A 13,929-nucleotide genomic window follows, 5' to 3' on the forward strand; every position below is an offset into this window, starting at 1 on the left:
TGGAGGATAGGGGACAGGCACGGGGGATGGGGACGGGGGATGGGGTGGGGGGAGGGGGGACAGGCACGGGGGATGGGGACAGAGATGGAGTACGGGGGAGAGGGGACAGGGGGATAGAGGATGGTTTGGGACTGGGACATGGGGGACAGGGCCCAAGACACGGGGGTACCGGGGATGGGGCCTGGGGTGGGGGATAGGAGATTGGGGACAGGAGGATCGTGCTTGGGGACAGGGGTTGGAGATAGGGGACGGGGCCTGGGGAGGGGTGATGAGGCACGGGGATGAGGTGAGGGGCCTGGGGGTGGCTGATAGGGCCCAGGGCTGCAGAGGGGGCATGGGGAGGAGAGATAGGGCCCCCGTCGCCGTAGGGTGTAGGGCACAGGGCACCAGGGTGGGGGACGGGGCGAGGGGGGTGACAGCGCAGCGGTGGTGGGTGGGAGACAGGCAGGCGGTGAGGGGACGGGGCGTCCTGGTGGGGCTGGGTCGGGGTGGGCTGGGCGATCACAGGCCTGCTCAAAATGGGGTAAAATTGGGATTCTGGGGTGGCATGTCAAGGTCGTGGACGGTAAATAAAGTTATTGTACTGCTGAAGCGCTGATGTGCGCTGCAATTAGTCACACTGCGACTCTGAAAGCGATAAAACGTTCCCACCTCCGCTTTTTATTCCAAATGTAGAAAATACACAAGTCTGGTCGGACTGCTAATGAGTCAACCATTAAAACCCGAGCAAACCGTTCCCAGCCCGCAGTCCTTCCAACTTATCGGCCAGATTAAGCGTGTGAAAGTATGTTTTGATTTTATAGAGCAATCGACTGTGTTAATAAACTGCTGTTTTTATCAAAATTATGCCTCGCTGGTAATCTGCCCTTGGTTGCCGCAGGTAATTCAGCTGGCATCTGACAACAGCGTTAACTTCTGTGCGGGTATTTGCAAGGAAGGGAAGGCACTTCCCTTTGTTTACTCATTTTCTTGATGAAAAGGAGCAAGCCCTATAATGGCTTATAAAATTAATACAGCCTGGGGGAAAAAAGAAGAGGAAAAAACCACCATCAACCTCACCAGGTCATCGTGTCAGCTCGTATTCGAGCACACGGAGCAGCACCCACCTTGCTTCGGGTGGGATCATCGCCTCACCCACCAACTTCAGGAGAGCTGCTCTGGGTCTCTGCCCTTGGCAGGAGACACTCGTATTTTGCACCAACATTGTGTGTGTATCAAGTTATTTCCTTTTTTTTATGATTAAGCATCAACTTCTTGCTGGAGATCAAAGCCAAATGCTCTTCCTTTTTGGCTTGCCGCAGCGCTGCATGCGTAAGATGAGGAGAGTTGTGTGTAATAGGTCTGGGATCCTCGTAAATAAGACGACAGAGATGAGCGTGGTTGTGTCGCTGAGGTATTTACTGTCGATATCCTGCTTTTGAAGCACGGAGGAAATTTGTATGGAAGGGAGCCACAGATGGCTCACGTTTTATCCTTCTGTCAGGGTTTGAGTATTTTTACAGTGGGGTTTTTTTTTCTTCACGGTATGATAATTTGCTGTTCTGTCGTACCTTTTCCTTTGGCTACCTTAAATGTTAGCCAAGTTTCTTGAATCCTCACCAATTCCTTTGATTGCAGAGCCCGTTTTTCTGGCACGAGAGCCTCCCTCGGGGAGCTTTAGAGCTAATGCAAGTCAGGGCTTAATAGCAGGAAGGGGAGGGGAGGACAAAGGTGGTGGCTGTGAAACAGGTGCCTGGCAAGAGGGACTGTCACAGCTCACAGAGAGCTACAGACGGATGCGAAGGGCAACACCTTGGCTCCTGTGAAGTCCGGGACAAAATTCCTGTTGGCTTTGGCAAGGCCTGGATGTCACAGAGAGGTGACCGAGCTGTCCCGGCGTCACAGGCAGAGCCAGGAGCGGAGTGCCCAGCCTGAGCTGCCCCTCGCACCTCCAGGGCCGGCATCCCCCTCCTCACGCAGCCCCAAGCCTTTCAGCAAAATCCCTTTTTTTTTTTTTCCCCCAAGTGAATTCTACTCGAGGGCCACAGCAGCGATGGGGCTAACCGCTGCTCTGTTTGCGTGTACCAATTGCATGAATTATTTGAAGCATGCAGGAGTTCGGCGCGTGGGCTAGAGCCCAGCTGTGCTACGGGCTGCACAAGCTCAGAAGAAAAAGCCTATCCCAAAGACATCGGAGCATCCCTGGCTGTGTTTCTGGACTCATCGCTGTGTGCCTCCCTTCTCCCATAGGGCTGGAAGGAGCTCGGAGGTCACCTCCTCCATCGCCCTCACCCTGGCAGGGTTTGATCCTGGCTGGCCCTCCCTGCTGACATCCAGCTGGATCTCTAAGACCTCCGGTGATGGAGAGGTCTCCTGCCTTGGTGCCTAAGGAGGTGGTGCTGGGAAGCCTTAAGCTATGGATTTATTTTTCCTTGATACCTATTACACCAGTTGTATGCCCACAGGTTCCCGTGCAATACCTTGGAAGGGTCAGCCAAATTCCCTACACAGGACACCAGCATCAATCAAGTCCTGCAAACACCAGCTACCAGTCCTGCAGTTATTTGGAAGGACAGACATTTTCACTGCATCTTATTCCATAAAAAACCTTTCCCTGAGGGTGTTGGGAGGGAATCGTTCGGGCTGAGATCTCCATTCAGGCAGGATCTCAGTGGATGTGACCCATAGCCAGAACCTCTCCTGCCCCCCGATCTATTCATTGACTCAAAAAAAAGCACAATCCCGAGGCTGTGACAAAGGGGAAGAAAAACAAGGAAACGCACGTGAAAGGCTGTGCCGTGGGCTGCATGCACTGCGGGGTGCATTAAGGAAGTAGTTAAGGAAGCTCCTTGCTGCGCCTGGGGAGACGGGTCAGAGCCGGTGTGAGTTTCTGTGCTGATTGTGCTTCTTTTGGCGGTTGTCATCTTTTGACCCATCTTGAAGCCAACGTGGCAGGCAGCTCCGCTCCTCCGAGCTTCTCGTGCCGCCGGGAGCTGGTGTTTCCACTCGCGAAGCTCGGATGCATTGTTTGGCCTTCATCGATCCCAGCAAAGGTGCTCTCATCTCTGGTTTGTCCCCAGCTGCTGGCCAGCCACCCTGCCAGAGGTCACCCTTCCCTCTGGTCAACCAGCACAACTTCACAGACCTGCTGAAACCATCCCGGTCAGGTTAAACACTCGTCACAGCATTGTTTTTAAGAAGGATCCTCTGGAAGAGCTCAGTTAGGGAGCGGGCTGGCGTGCAGTGATGTTGGCAGGTCTTTGGGGACAGCAGCCCCAGAAGGGACACTGGGGACACGTCCAGATGAGACCCCACCTGCAGCACTGCGTCCAGCTCTGGGGTCCTCAGCACAGGAAAGACACGGACGTGTTGGAGCGTCCAGAGGATGGCCACAAAAATGATCCGAGGGCTGGAGCACCTCTCCTATGAGGACAGGCTGAGAGAGTTGGCGTTGTTCAGCCTGGAGAAGAGAAGGCTCCGGGGAGACCTTATCGTGGCCTTTTAATATATAAAAGGAGCTTCTAAGAAAGCTGGGGACAGAGTATTTAGCAGGGCCTGTAGCGACAGGACAAGGGGAATGGTTTTAAACTGAAAGAGGGAGATTCAGACGAGATAGAAGGAAGAAATGTTTTACGCTGAGGGTGGTGAGGCACTGGCACAGGTTGCCCAGAGAGGTGGGAGATGCCCCATCCCTGGACACATTCCAGGCCAGGCTGGACGGGGCTCCGAGCAACCTGATCTAGTGGAAGGTGTCCCTGCTCATGGCAGGGGAGTTGGACTAGGTGACCTTGAAAGGTCCCTTCCAACCCAAACCATCCCCTGATTCTATGATTCTATGACATCTCTCCAGAGCCGCAGTCCAGACCTGTAGAGATCAGAGCAAGGCCGGCTGCAAGGGACGGCCATTTTAGTGCACCGAGGGCATTTTACCTCCGAGCTGTGCTGATTTGAAATCACTGCCAACTTCATCTGTCACCTCAAATAACGTGTGTCTTGGCTACCTGACCCGAATGCCTCAGTACAAGTCATATGTAGAGCCAAGCCTCAAATTGTCCTAGAATTAGAACTCTCCAGTGCACTTTCACACGGCCTCTGACTCAAGAGGCAAGAGCAGAAGTTGCTCCGATGGGCTGTTACTCATCTCCGACATCCGGGAGTCAGACCTGCTTGTCAGTGTGTCCTTTAGGAACTCGGCTCTTTTGAAGTAACCTTGTTTTGTTGACTCTCTGCTTTTCATACCTTGGAGGAGCTGACGCTTAAACTTCAGAGTTAGCACAGCAGAGGAAGAAGAAGGCAGAGTGAGTGCGTATCGATAGATCTCAAAATCTTTTACCGAGGAGATCAGGATCCATTTTACCTGTGGGAAAACAGGCAGAGAGAAATCGTACTGGAGCCATGGTTGTGCCACAACCCAGGACCGGGAGGAGAGCCCAGTCCTGAACCCGCTGCCTGCAGCTCTGTGCACCACTGCAGATGCTGTGCCAGACTACACTGCTCTGGCAATCACAGTACAGGCAGGGACTGGTACAGGCAGGGACTGTTGCAGGCAGGGGTTGATGTGGGCAAGGGGATTAATAAAACGAGTACAAACTGGACAGGAGTTAATGTTACGAAGACAGAAGTGTGTGCTCGTGGCTAGCCTAGCAAGGCTTGGTGCCACCATCCTGGTGAGTGAAGTTCTTCACACCCCAGTACCGGCTTCTTCATTTTTATCTCTACCCAACATGAATTTTGAGCTGCCTTTGATTTGATACTGGTCTCTTTGTGCTCTATGCAAAGATATGTGAAAAGTGACAGTTGGGATGGTAAAAATTGCTATTCCTTCTGTCTTCTCTTTCTGCTGCCAAAAACCTGCCAGTTCAGAATGTTTTTTCAGGGATTAATCTCCAGAGAGAAGTTATTTCTGCTTTGAAGCAGTTGTCTCTTTTAAAAGGTCTTATTTCAGACACCAGACTGGAAAAATGATCATTTATTCCAACTGTCAGACCTGGTGCTTTTGCCTTCCGTGACAAGGAGCAGATGAACCCGTAAACGTCCATCCGGGAGCTGTGAGCTGCAGCGGCAGTAAGGGAACCTTGTTTGAGAAGACATCTCAGAGACCCACTCCATTTTTACTGGCACACATAGATTTGCAGCGGTTGCTGTTCTAGTTGTGTTTAAACCAATAATATTCTTTTAAAATATAAAAGAGTGGCTGAATTCAGCTACTTCCAGGCGCAGGTTTGCAGTTTATACTGTCCGTGTACTTGCTGTTTGAGCGTCACTAGAAGGAGAGCAGGGCTGGCATCGCAGGGGACAGGTATGGGTCAGGCACCGCCTTTTTCCCCAAATCTGAGCTAAAGCAGGACTTAGGAGGCCACGAACCCGCCACAGCATCCCTCCAGATAGCAACGCGATGGCTGCCTCTGTCTTACCAGCTCGAGATGCTGATTCCTCCTGTCTCTTCCTCACCCCACCAGGACTTCTGCAGGTCAGGGCCGGCTCCTCTGAATTACGGCCACCTCCTCCCACCCTCCCTGCTCCCCATCCTCCCTCGCTGGCAGTTTGGGGTGATGCAGACAATCTTTTCACAGACATCCGCCGCCTCCCCAGCAAACCACTGCTTGCTCTGCCTCCACTGAAGGAGTCCATGCAGCGCTGGGGTCCACAAGAGCCCCAAACGCCATTGGATTTACTGCAGAGCCGGCAGGTCACTCTGGTGTTACCCCTCTGGTGCAGCCAGCCGCAGGCAGAGGCTGTGCAGCAGGGAGTCAGCTCCTGCGGGAAGCGCTGGGATGAATCCCTTTAGGATGACTGTACGGCAGATGATCTTTTTCCTCTGTGGTCTGTGACCTTCTGTCGGAGAACGAGCCAGGAGAGGTGTGAGCTGTGGGAATTTGGGACGCAGTCTAGGCAGGAGACTAGTTAGGAGTCAGAAGATGCGAGTAATCACGTGTGATGTGGAAACAACTGTGTTTACCTTTATTTGTTAAATGCTTTTAGATTCTGAATGGAAAGAGTTTTAACATTTTAAAAATGCTGTTTAGCAGTGCTCGGTATCTTCAAGGCCTTTTTAAACTCAAAAGCACAAGTCTTCAGGCATTAATGAAGTTCTTATCCTTTCTTCTCTTTTCTTCCGTACTAGAGACCTGCTGCTTCTCTCATTTCCATGCTGCCAAGCAGGTATCACAGAGGTTCGTAGGATCATAATTCAGGTTGGAAGGGACCTCGGGAGGTCTCGGGTCCAACCTCCTGCTCAAAGCCGGGTCAGCTCTGAGATCAGGCTGGGTTGCTCAGGACTTTATCCAGTCAGGTCTTGAAAACCTCCGAGAACAGCGATGCACAACCACTTTTTTTCCACTGCTTGACCATCTGCATGGAGAAAAAGCTTCTCCTTATGTCCAGTCTGAACCTCTCTTGTATCAACTTATGCCCATCTAGTTAACTCAGAGTATAAAGCAGGTATGAGTGAGATCAGAACCAGATCCCATGGCATTTTCATAAACAGAAAAGAAATCCTTAGCTAAGAACTTCAATAAATTCATTCTTACCCTCAAGCCAATCTGCAATACCAAGGCGCACACACATTGTGCCCTGAAGGTGAAAACTGTGATTTTACAGTTACCAGGCACGTTAAGCCAGGACAGGAAATCATCCAGAAAGCTCAAAGCAGGAAACTTAAAGGAGGAAAAAACAAAAGATGAAAAGAGACTTTTTAAAAAAAAAATGATGAGTAAAGTATAAAGACTTGCACACTCCTTCCGTAAACCAAACGCAAATGTCAATCCAGGAGCAAAATGTCGCAGTACAGGAATAGCTACAGTGAAATAAAGAAAAAAGGAGAACAAAAGTGTGAGAGAAAGTGCACGGGACTGCAGGAGGAAGAGGATATATATAATTTTGTTACCAGCAAAACGAACACGATGCCAGCTGAGTAATGCGATTGTTGTGATGACTAGAAAAACGCTGTAGCACACTGCGGGGCCATGTGCGTCACATGAGTTTATTTTAACACTTATTAAATGTGCGCAATTTCCATCCCCGACCTTTGCCAGGTAAAAAATCGTTGCATTCAGCTGGGGATCTGTACCCACCTGGAGTTCTCGTGGAGTGAGTGACTTCGCCCAAAGCAAGGTGCACTCCTGCTGAACGTGGCTACTGTCGGGTGGCATCGCTGTGTGCCCTCCCCAGCCAGTGATTCTTCTTTGGGGCTCTGCGCCTGTTGGAGCTGTGCAAGAGCACAGTTGCTCCTGGGATCACGCAACCCGGTTCACCCAAAAAAACAGGTATTTGTTTATAATTGGTTATTTTTCAGCTTGCTCAGCTCTCTAAGGCATTGCAGCAGGTGATTTCCGAAGTGCCGGTGCACGCTATGCAGTGGGGATGAAGGGGAGGGGGCCCATCTCAGCCACAATTTGCATGAGCTGAAGCTGCTGTGAAGCAACAACTGTTTGAGGTTCACCAAGGCTCAGTGCCGGGTCCTGCACTTGGGTCACAACAACCCCGTGCAACGCTACAGGCTTGGGGAAGAGTGGCTGGAAGGCTGCCCGGCGGAAAAGGACCTGGGGGTGTTGGTCGACAGCCGGCTGAAGATGAGCCGGCAGGGTGCCCGGGTGGCCAAGAAGGCCACTAGCATCCTGGCTTGTATCTGAAGTAGTGTGGCCAGCAGGACTAGGGAAGCAATCGTCCCCCTGTACTCGGCACTGGTGAGGCCGCACCTCGAATACTGTGTTCAGTTTTGGGCCCCTCACTCCAAGAAAGACATTGAGGTGCTGGAGCGCGTCCAAAGAAGGGCAACGAAGCTGGTGAAGGGTCTAGAGCACAAGTCCTGTGAGGAGCGGCTGAGGGAGCTGGGGTTGTTTAGTCTGGAGAAAAGGAGGCTCAGGGGAGACCTTCTTGCTCTCTACAACTACCTGAAAGGAGGCTGTAGCGAGGTGGGTGTCAGTCTCTTCTCCCAAGTAACAAGCGATAGGACAAGAGGAAATGGCCTCAAGTTGCGCCAGGGGAGGTTTAGATTGGATATTAGGAAACATTTCTTCACCAAAAAGGTTGTCAAGCACTGGACCAGGCTGCCCGGGGAAGTGGTTGTCAGCATCCCTGGAGGTATTGAAAAGACGTGTAGTTGTGGCGCTTAGGGACATGGTTTAGTGGTGGACTTGGCAGTGCTAGGTTAACGGTTGGACTCGATGATCTGAAGGGTCTTTTCCAACCTAACTGATTCCATGATTCCATGATTCTATGATTCATGCTGCCACTCCATCGACACTTTAAAACGGCATCAGCCTGCACGCTGTCGGACACAGCAGTGCCACCGTCCCGCCGCTCCTCAGCAGCAGTGTTTGTGTGACAGGGTGTCGAGCTGGTTTGGGGGGATTGATCCAGACTAAAATTAGTGCAGGAAAAAGTTTGTTTTAACCTAAGTTGGTTTTCCTGACCCAGTTCGCAGCATGGCTGCACGAATGCTCTTGCTGGCAGTAAGGAGGAGACGGTGGGTGGTGAGAGGCAGGCAGGGAAGAGCAGCAGAAGCTCTGGTTTGCACAAGCTGAAGAGTAATGTAGCTCTCTGGCTATTCCCAGCAATAGCAGCAGAGCTTCAGCGCCCAGGCTGGCAGCCTGCAGCTCCAGGGCTGCCAGGCAAGCGTGGTGTCCAACTGTCACCTGCTGACTCAGACAGGGAATTGCACAAGAAGAGATGGTTTTGGAAATGCGGTGCCCGCGCCGCGATACGAGGTCGATGCGTTCGCAGACCGCATCAGCTATCGTTGCTGTTCGGCCGTTTGCAAGCTCTGTTAAGTAGGTGACCCCTCTCATGACTGTAGTGGGTCTTTTTTCAGAATTGCTGTTTCTTGCTGCCAGTTATCAGCTCTGTTATGGGTTATTTTCCCCCAAATCTACTAACCAGCCTTTTCTTGACGTTGAATCTCGCTAGCAGTAAAGTCAAGATGTACGGAGACATCAAAGAACCCATCTTCAGCCCATTCCTAGAGCTCAGATCTTGCAGTGGAAGGAGTAGCTTAAATTTTCTTATTACTTTCATCGGCTAGGGTGTAAGACAGGGAGGAGGGAAGGAGTGGCCCTGTTTTCTCACCCTGGGCACACTATGTGACACGGCTGAGCTGACGCCTAAGAGTTTGCTCCCGGTATCTCCTTGCCTGCTTGTCCCCGCGATGCTGTAGCTGTGCACTGCCCTGTATTCGGGGAGATGCTTTCCTGCTCATTCTCATCTCTGCTTTATCAGTAGTCATTCTTCAGAGGATTTTCATTATTTCCTAGCTGTTGCTCTTGTTTATCTTCTTTAATAGCCTGTCTGCTTGCGGAAACAGATCCGCATACCTGCTAGAAAACAAGCTGTTCTGCCACAGCTCCTTCTGTGCCCATCCTACTGTTGAATAAATGTCAAATACTCCATGCTGAGGCACACTAATTATCTTGAAATAAAAGACATCAAGAACAGGAGTCCATGGGGGAATTATTCCATCAATCTTCCCATGCAAACAGCCCCGAGAACATGCTCAGAATGAGATGTGGGTATTAGTTAATAACCTGAAGTCAGAAATGCCAGCTACTAATGTGACTCAACATGGGAAGACGTTCACGTCACTCATCTTTGTTTAGATGTGATAACGTGTACTTGGTGGTAGCAGAGATTATATTCTTCTGGCTCATACATTCCCAGATGGCTACACGTGCCTTTTTCTACTACAATGCTTAAACCTTGCATTTTTATTTTTCGAGAAGGGACTCGTAATACAAAAGTACAAGAAATCTTGGCACAAAAGACTGTACAAAGTATAAATCTATCTGCTCGTACCGTTAACAATGCAACTTTTCTCTTCATGAAGGCACGTGGCACTGTGACACACCACAAAACATGTGAGGGGACTGGGAACCAGCTCCAGATCAAGACACTTAAATTTAGGTGTCTCCACATATGCTGGGTGTCTAAAATTCTCCATGTCGCTAATGGAGACAGTAGTCAGTACCGTCAGCGGTGCCAGGAGAGATTTGGCTAACTAAGATAGGCAGCAACCGGCTGTCAGCAGTCACGCTGCTGTTCCCCGCTGGCTGTCAGAGGGGAGACGCGTTCCTTCTCATATATTCTTCTTCCACCTGAAACTTATCTTATTAGTTTCTTAGATGCCTCTCCCTTGTCGGCATTATTGCTGCCTCAAATCTTTGAGCATCTCAAGATTTTTTTTATTGTGAAAGCGCATAGAAAAGAACATAGAAAAGACAATTAAGCCGTGCAAACATATGCATCTGTCTCAAATGTAGCTGTCTCCTGTGATATCAATTTTTGTTCTAGTTTATGAACTCGCCTGTACTGATTCTGACCCTTGCAAGCCTAGAAGCAAATTAATTGTGTTAGGTTTACGGTTGGACTCGATGATCTCAAAGGTCTTTTCCAACCTAAATGATTCTATGATTCTAATTCCCACTGTTTTTCTGATAGTGTTTGATCTTAAGTCTTCCAGCTATGCTTTTCCATTTTGTATAGTTAAGGAAAGAGTCATCGCCTTGACTCCTTCCTTAGCTATGACTCGCCCATCACACAGGTTTCCTACTGAAAAGATCCCACTAATTCTACCTGGTTATTTGTAATTCATCTTGGTGGAAGAAAGGAGGAGGGTCAGGCTCTGTATCTCCTTACGTATCTGTCTTACAACTTTCATTTTGTAACCAAAATCCTCCACTTCTGCTCAGATGGGATGCATTTCTGCCCAAAAACTGGATCTTCAGAAGCCTCTAATAGATTTGATGAGCTCCAAAAGGAAACGGGTGCCAAGACCTAGATGATTTTTGGACACGTTCAATTAACTGTGCTTTGACACTGGGATCTCTGTGTTTCTGTTCTCCCTTCAGCATTGCTCGGTTGCTCAAGGAAGTCCCCCCTCATAGGGCATTAATTAAAATTTCCACAGAACTCCTTTCACTCAAACTCCTCCTCAGGCAGATGCTTGCCAGCAACTATATATAATAAATTTCCAGAGACTCTGCCCATTCTTTTTTGGTTTTTGGAAAGCGCTTGTGAAACAACCATTATTATGAGCCCTTGGGCTCAGTTTCTGCTGGTGCTGGTGGTTTTGGCTGTGGGCAGCTGTAAGTACAAGACATTTTGTTACTAACAAGCGACCTTTGAAAGAATCCTTTATAGTGCTTTGAGAAAAAAAGTTTGGGAGTTGGGATACTTGGGCTTTACACCTGCGAGTATTGAAAGATTCTTGGACAAATCACATAACCTCTCTGTGTCTCAGTGTCGTCATCTTTGAAATGGGGATAACACTTCTCTACTTCTTCAAAGAGGAATGTACGTTTAATGTACTTTTTTCAGGGCCTCATATGGGAGTACTGCAAATCCGATACAAAAGAGTATTGTCAGACCTTTTAAGGGAATACTCCCAAAATATTTTCAGATCCTGCATTAGGATTCATACACCCTACCATCTCCAGCTGTGCAAGAGACATCCCAGGCACATACTCTTCAGCATCTGTCAGTTTGCTGCATTACAATGAGATTATTTCTCTTGTTCTGATTTTTCCTTCTTTTTAAAATTACGTATTTTAGCTGTGAAAGATCATTTACAAGTGTTACCATCCAGGGAAAGGAGACAGGGTGGGTTCTAGTCTTCAGCTCCTTGTTCAAGTTAACGAGCCAGTCTGCAGCTACACGGCTCTACTTTAATGTGCAACAGTAAGTAACATTCGCTACAGACCATAAGGATCTGTGCAGCTCCCTGGGTTCACTAGTGCTGTTCTTGTTTCCAGGATCAGTGTAGCATCTGGTAGATTTATGATCCAAAAAACCCGACAAAGTCATCCAGGTTGCAAGGAGATGTTTTAAAAGCCATTTTGTACTTTGACAGGTGTTGGTGCTGGCACTGGAAACTGGGCTGCGCGTACTACCAGGGTGATTGCTGCACACTCCGCCTTCCTCAGGAGAATTCGCTGGGACCCAAGGACTGCTCTGCGGGGTTTGTGTGAGTCCCCACTGCTGCATCTCTTTCCAGATTTCCTTTTCTGGCTTTTTCACAAATAAAAAAAAAAAAAAGAAACCCCAGATTCTCAGAGAATAAACTGGGACTCCCAAAACCACCAGGGCTGAGAAGGGACCTAATTAATTTACAATGAGATTGCTGCTGTCTACAGTGATATTGGGGAGATGCACCTGGTTTACACCTTGGATCTAGTACGTACAACCTGAGAAGTGGCAATATGTGCCAGGTTGAAGTGCAAGCAGAGATACGATCACAAACAACAAGCCAGGTTATCACACACATCTCTGGTTAGCTTAGCTGGAGTATGAGGTCCACGAGTGTTCAGTTACCAAGCTGTCTGATCTCCGCTAATCATACAATCACAGAATCACAGAATCACAGGATGGTTTCAGTTGTGTCGTGGCTTAACCCCAGTCAGCAACTCAGCACCACACAGCCGTTTCCCCCTCCCAGTGGGGTGAGGAGGAGGAAAGCAAAGGAAAAAAAAGTAAAACTCGTGGGTTGAGATAAAACAGTTTAATAACTAAAGTAAAATATAATACTAATAATAGTAATAATGAAATATAATAATAATAGTAATGAAAAGGAATAAAAAAAAAGGGGGGGGGGAACAGAGATGCACGATGCAATTGCTCACCACCCGCTGACCAATACCCAGTTAGTTCCTGAGCCGCGATCTGCGCCTCCTGGCCAACTCCCCCCTGCTTATATACTGGGCATGACGTTCCATGGTATGGAATAGCCCTTTGGCTAGTTCGGGTCAGCTGCCCTGGCCGTGCTCCCTCCCAGCTTCTTGCACACCTGCTTGCTGGCAGAGCATGGGAAACTGAAAAGTCCTTGGCTTAAGATAAGCGCTACTTAGCAACAACTAAAACATCAGTGTGTTATCAACAGTATTCTCACACTAAATCCAAAACACAGCACTGTACCAGCTACTAAAAAGAAAGTTAACTCTGTCCCAGCCGAAACCAGGACAAGTTGGAAGGGACCTTTCAAGGTCACCTAGTCCAACTCCCCTGCCATGAGCAGGGACATCTGCCACTAGATCAGGTTGCTCGGAGCCCCGTCCAACCTGGCCTGGAATGTTCCCAGGGATGGGGCATCTCCCACCTCTCTGGGCAACCTGTGCCAGTGCCTCACCACCCTCAGCATAAAACATTTCTTCCTTCTATCTCGTCTGAATCTCCCCTCTTTCAGTTTAAAACCATTCCCCCTTGTCCTATCGCTACAGGCCCTGCTAAAAACTCTGTCCCCAGCTTTCTTAGAAGCTCCCTTTATAGATTAAAAGGCCGTGATAAGGTCTCCCCGGAGCCTTCTCTTCTCCAGGCTGAACAACCCCAAGTCTCTCAGCCTGTCCTCATAGGAGAGGTGCTCCAGCCCTCTGATCATTTTTGTTGCCATCCTCTGGACGCTCCAACACGTCCGTGTCTTTCCTGTGCTGAGGACCCCAGAGCTGGACGCAGTGCTGCAGGTGGGGTCTCACCAGAGCGGAGCAGAGGGGCAGAATCCCCTCCCTCGACCTGCTGGCCACGCTGCTGGTGATGCAGCCCAGGATACGGTTGCCTTTCTGGGCTGTTAGCGCACACTGCTGGCTCATGTTGAGCTTCTCACCAACCAACACCCGAGTCCTTCTCCACAGGGCTGCTCTCAATCCCTTCATCCCCCAGCCTGTACTGATACGGGGGGTTGCCACCACCCATGTGCAGGACCTTGCACTTGGCCTTGTGGAACCTCATGAGGTTCGCACGGGCCCACTTCTCGAGCTTAGCGCAGCTGATGACTGCAATAGTTGCATGGGAATCAATGCATTCAGAGCATAAAGTCACAAACGGGATCAGCGCACCTTGGTTCTCCTCCTCCTCCATCCTGACCTGATGTACAACCTCAGGGAAATCTCGTAAGTTACCCCAAGTCTCTTTGTATCCCTCTCTGCGGTGCTATTTCAGGAGTTTAAGTGGTTCTGTCACATCACCATT

Source organism: Gymnogyps californianus, chromosome 1 (genome assembly GCF_018139145.2).
Source record: "Gymnogyps californianus isolate 813 chromosome 1, ASM1813914v2, whole genome shotgun sequence".
NCBI lineage: Eukaryota > Metazoa > Chordata > Aves > Accipitriformes > Cathartidae > Gymnogyps > Gymnogyps californianus.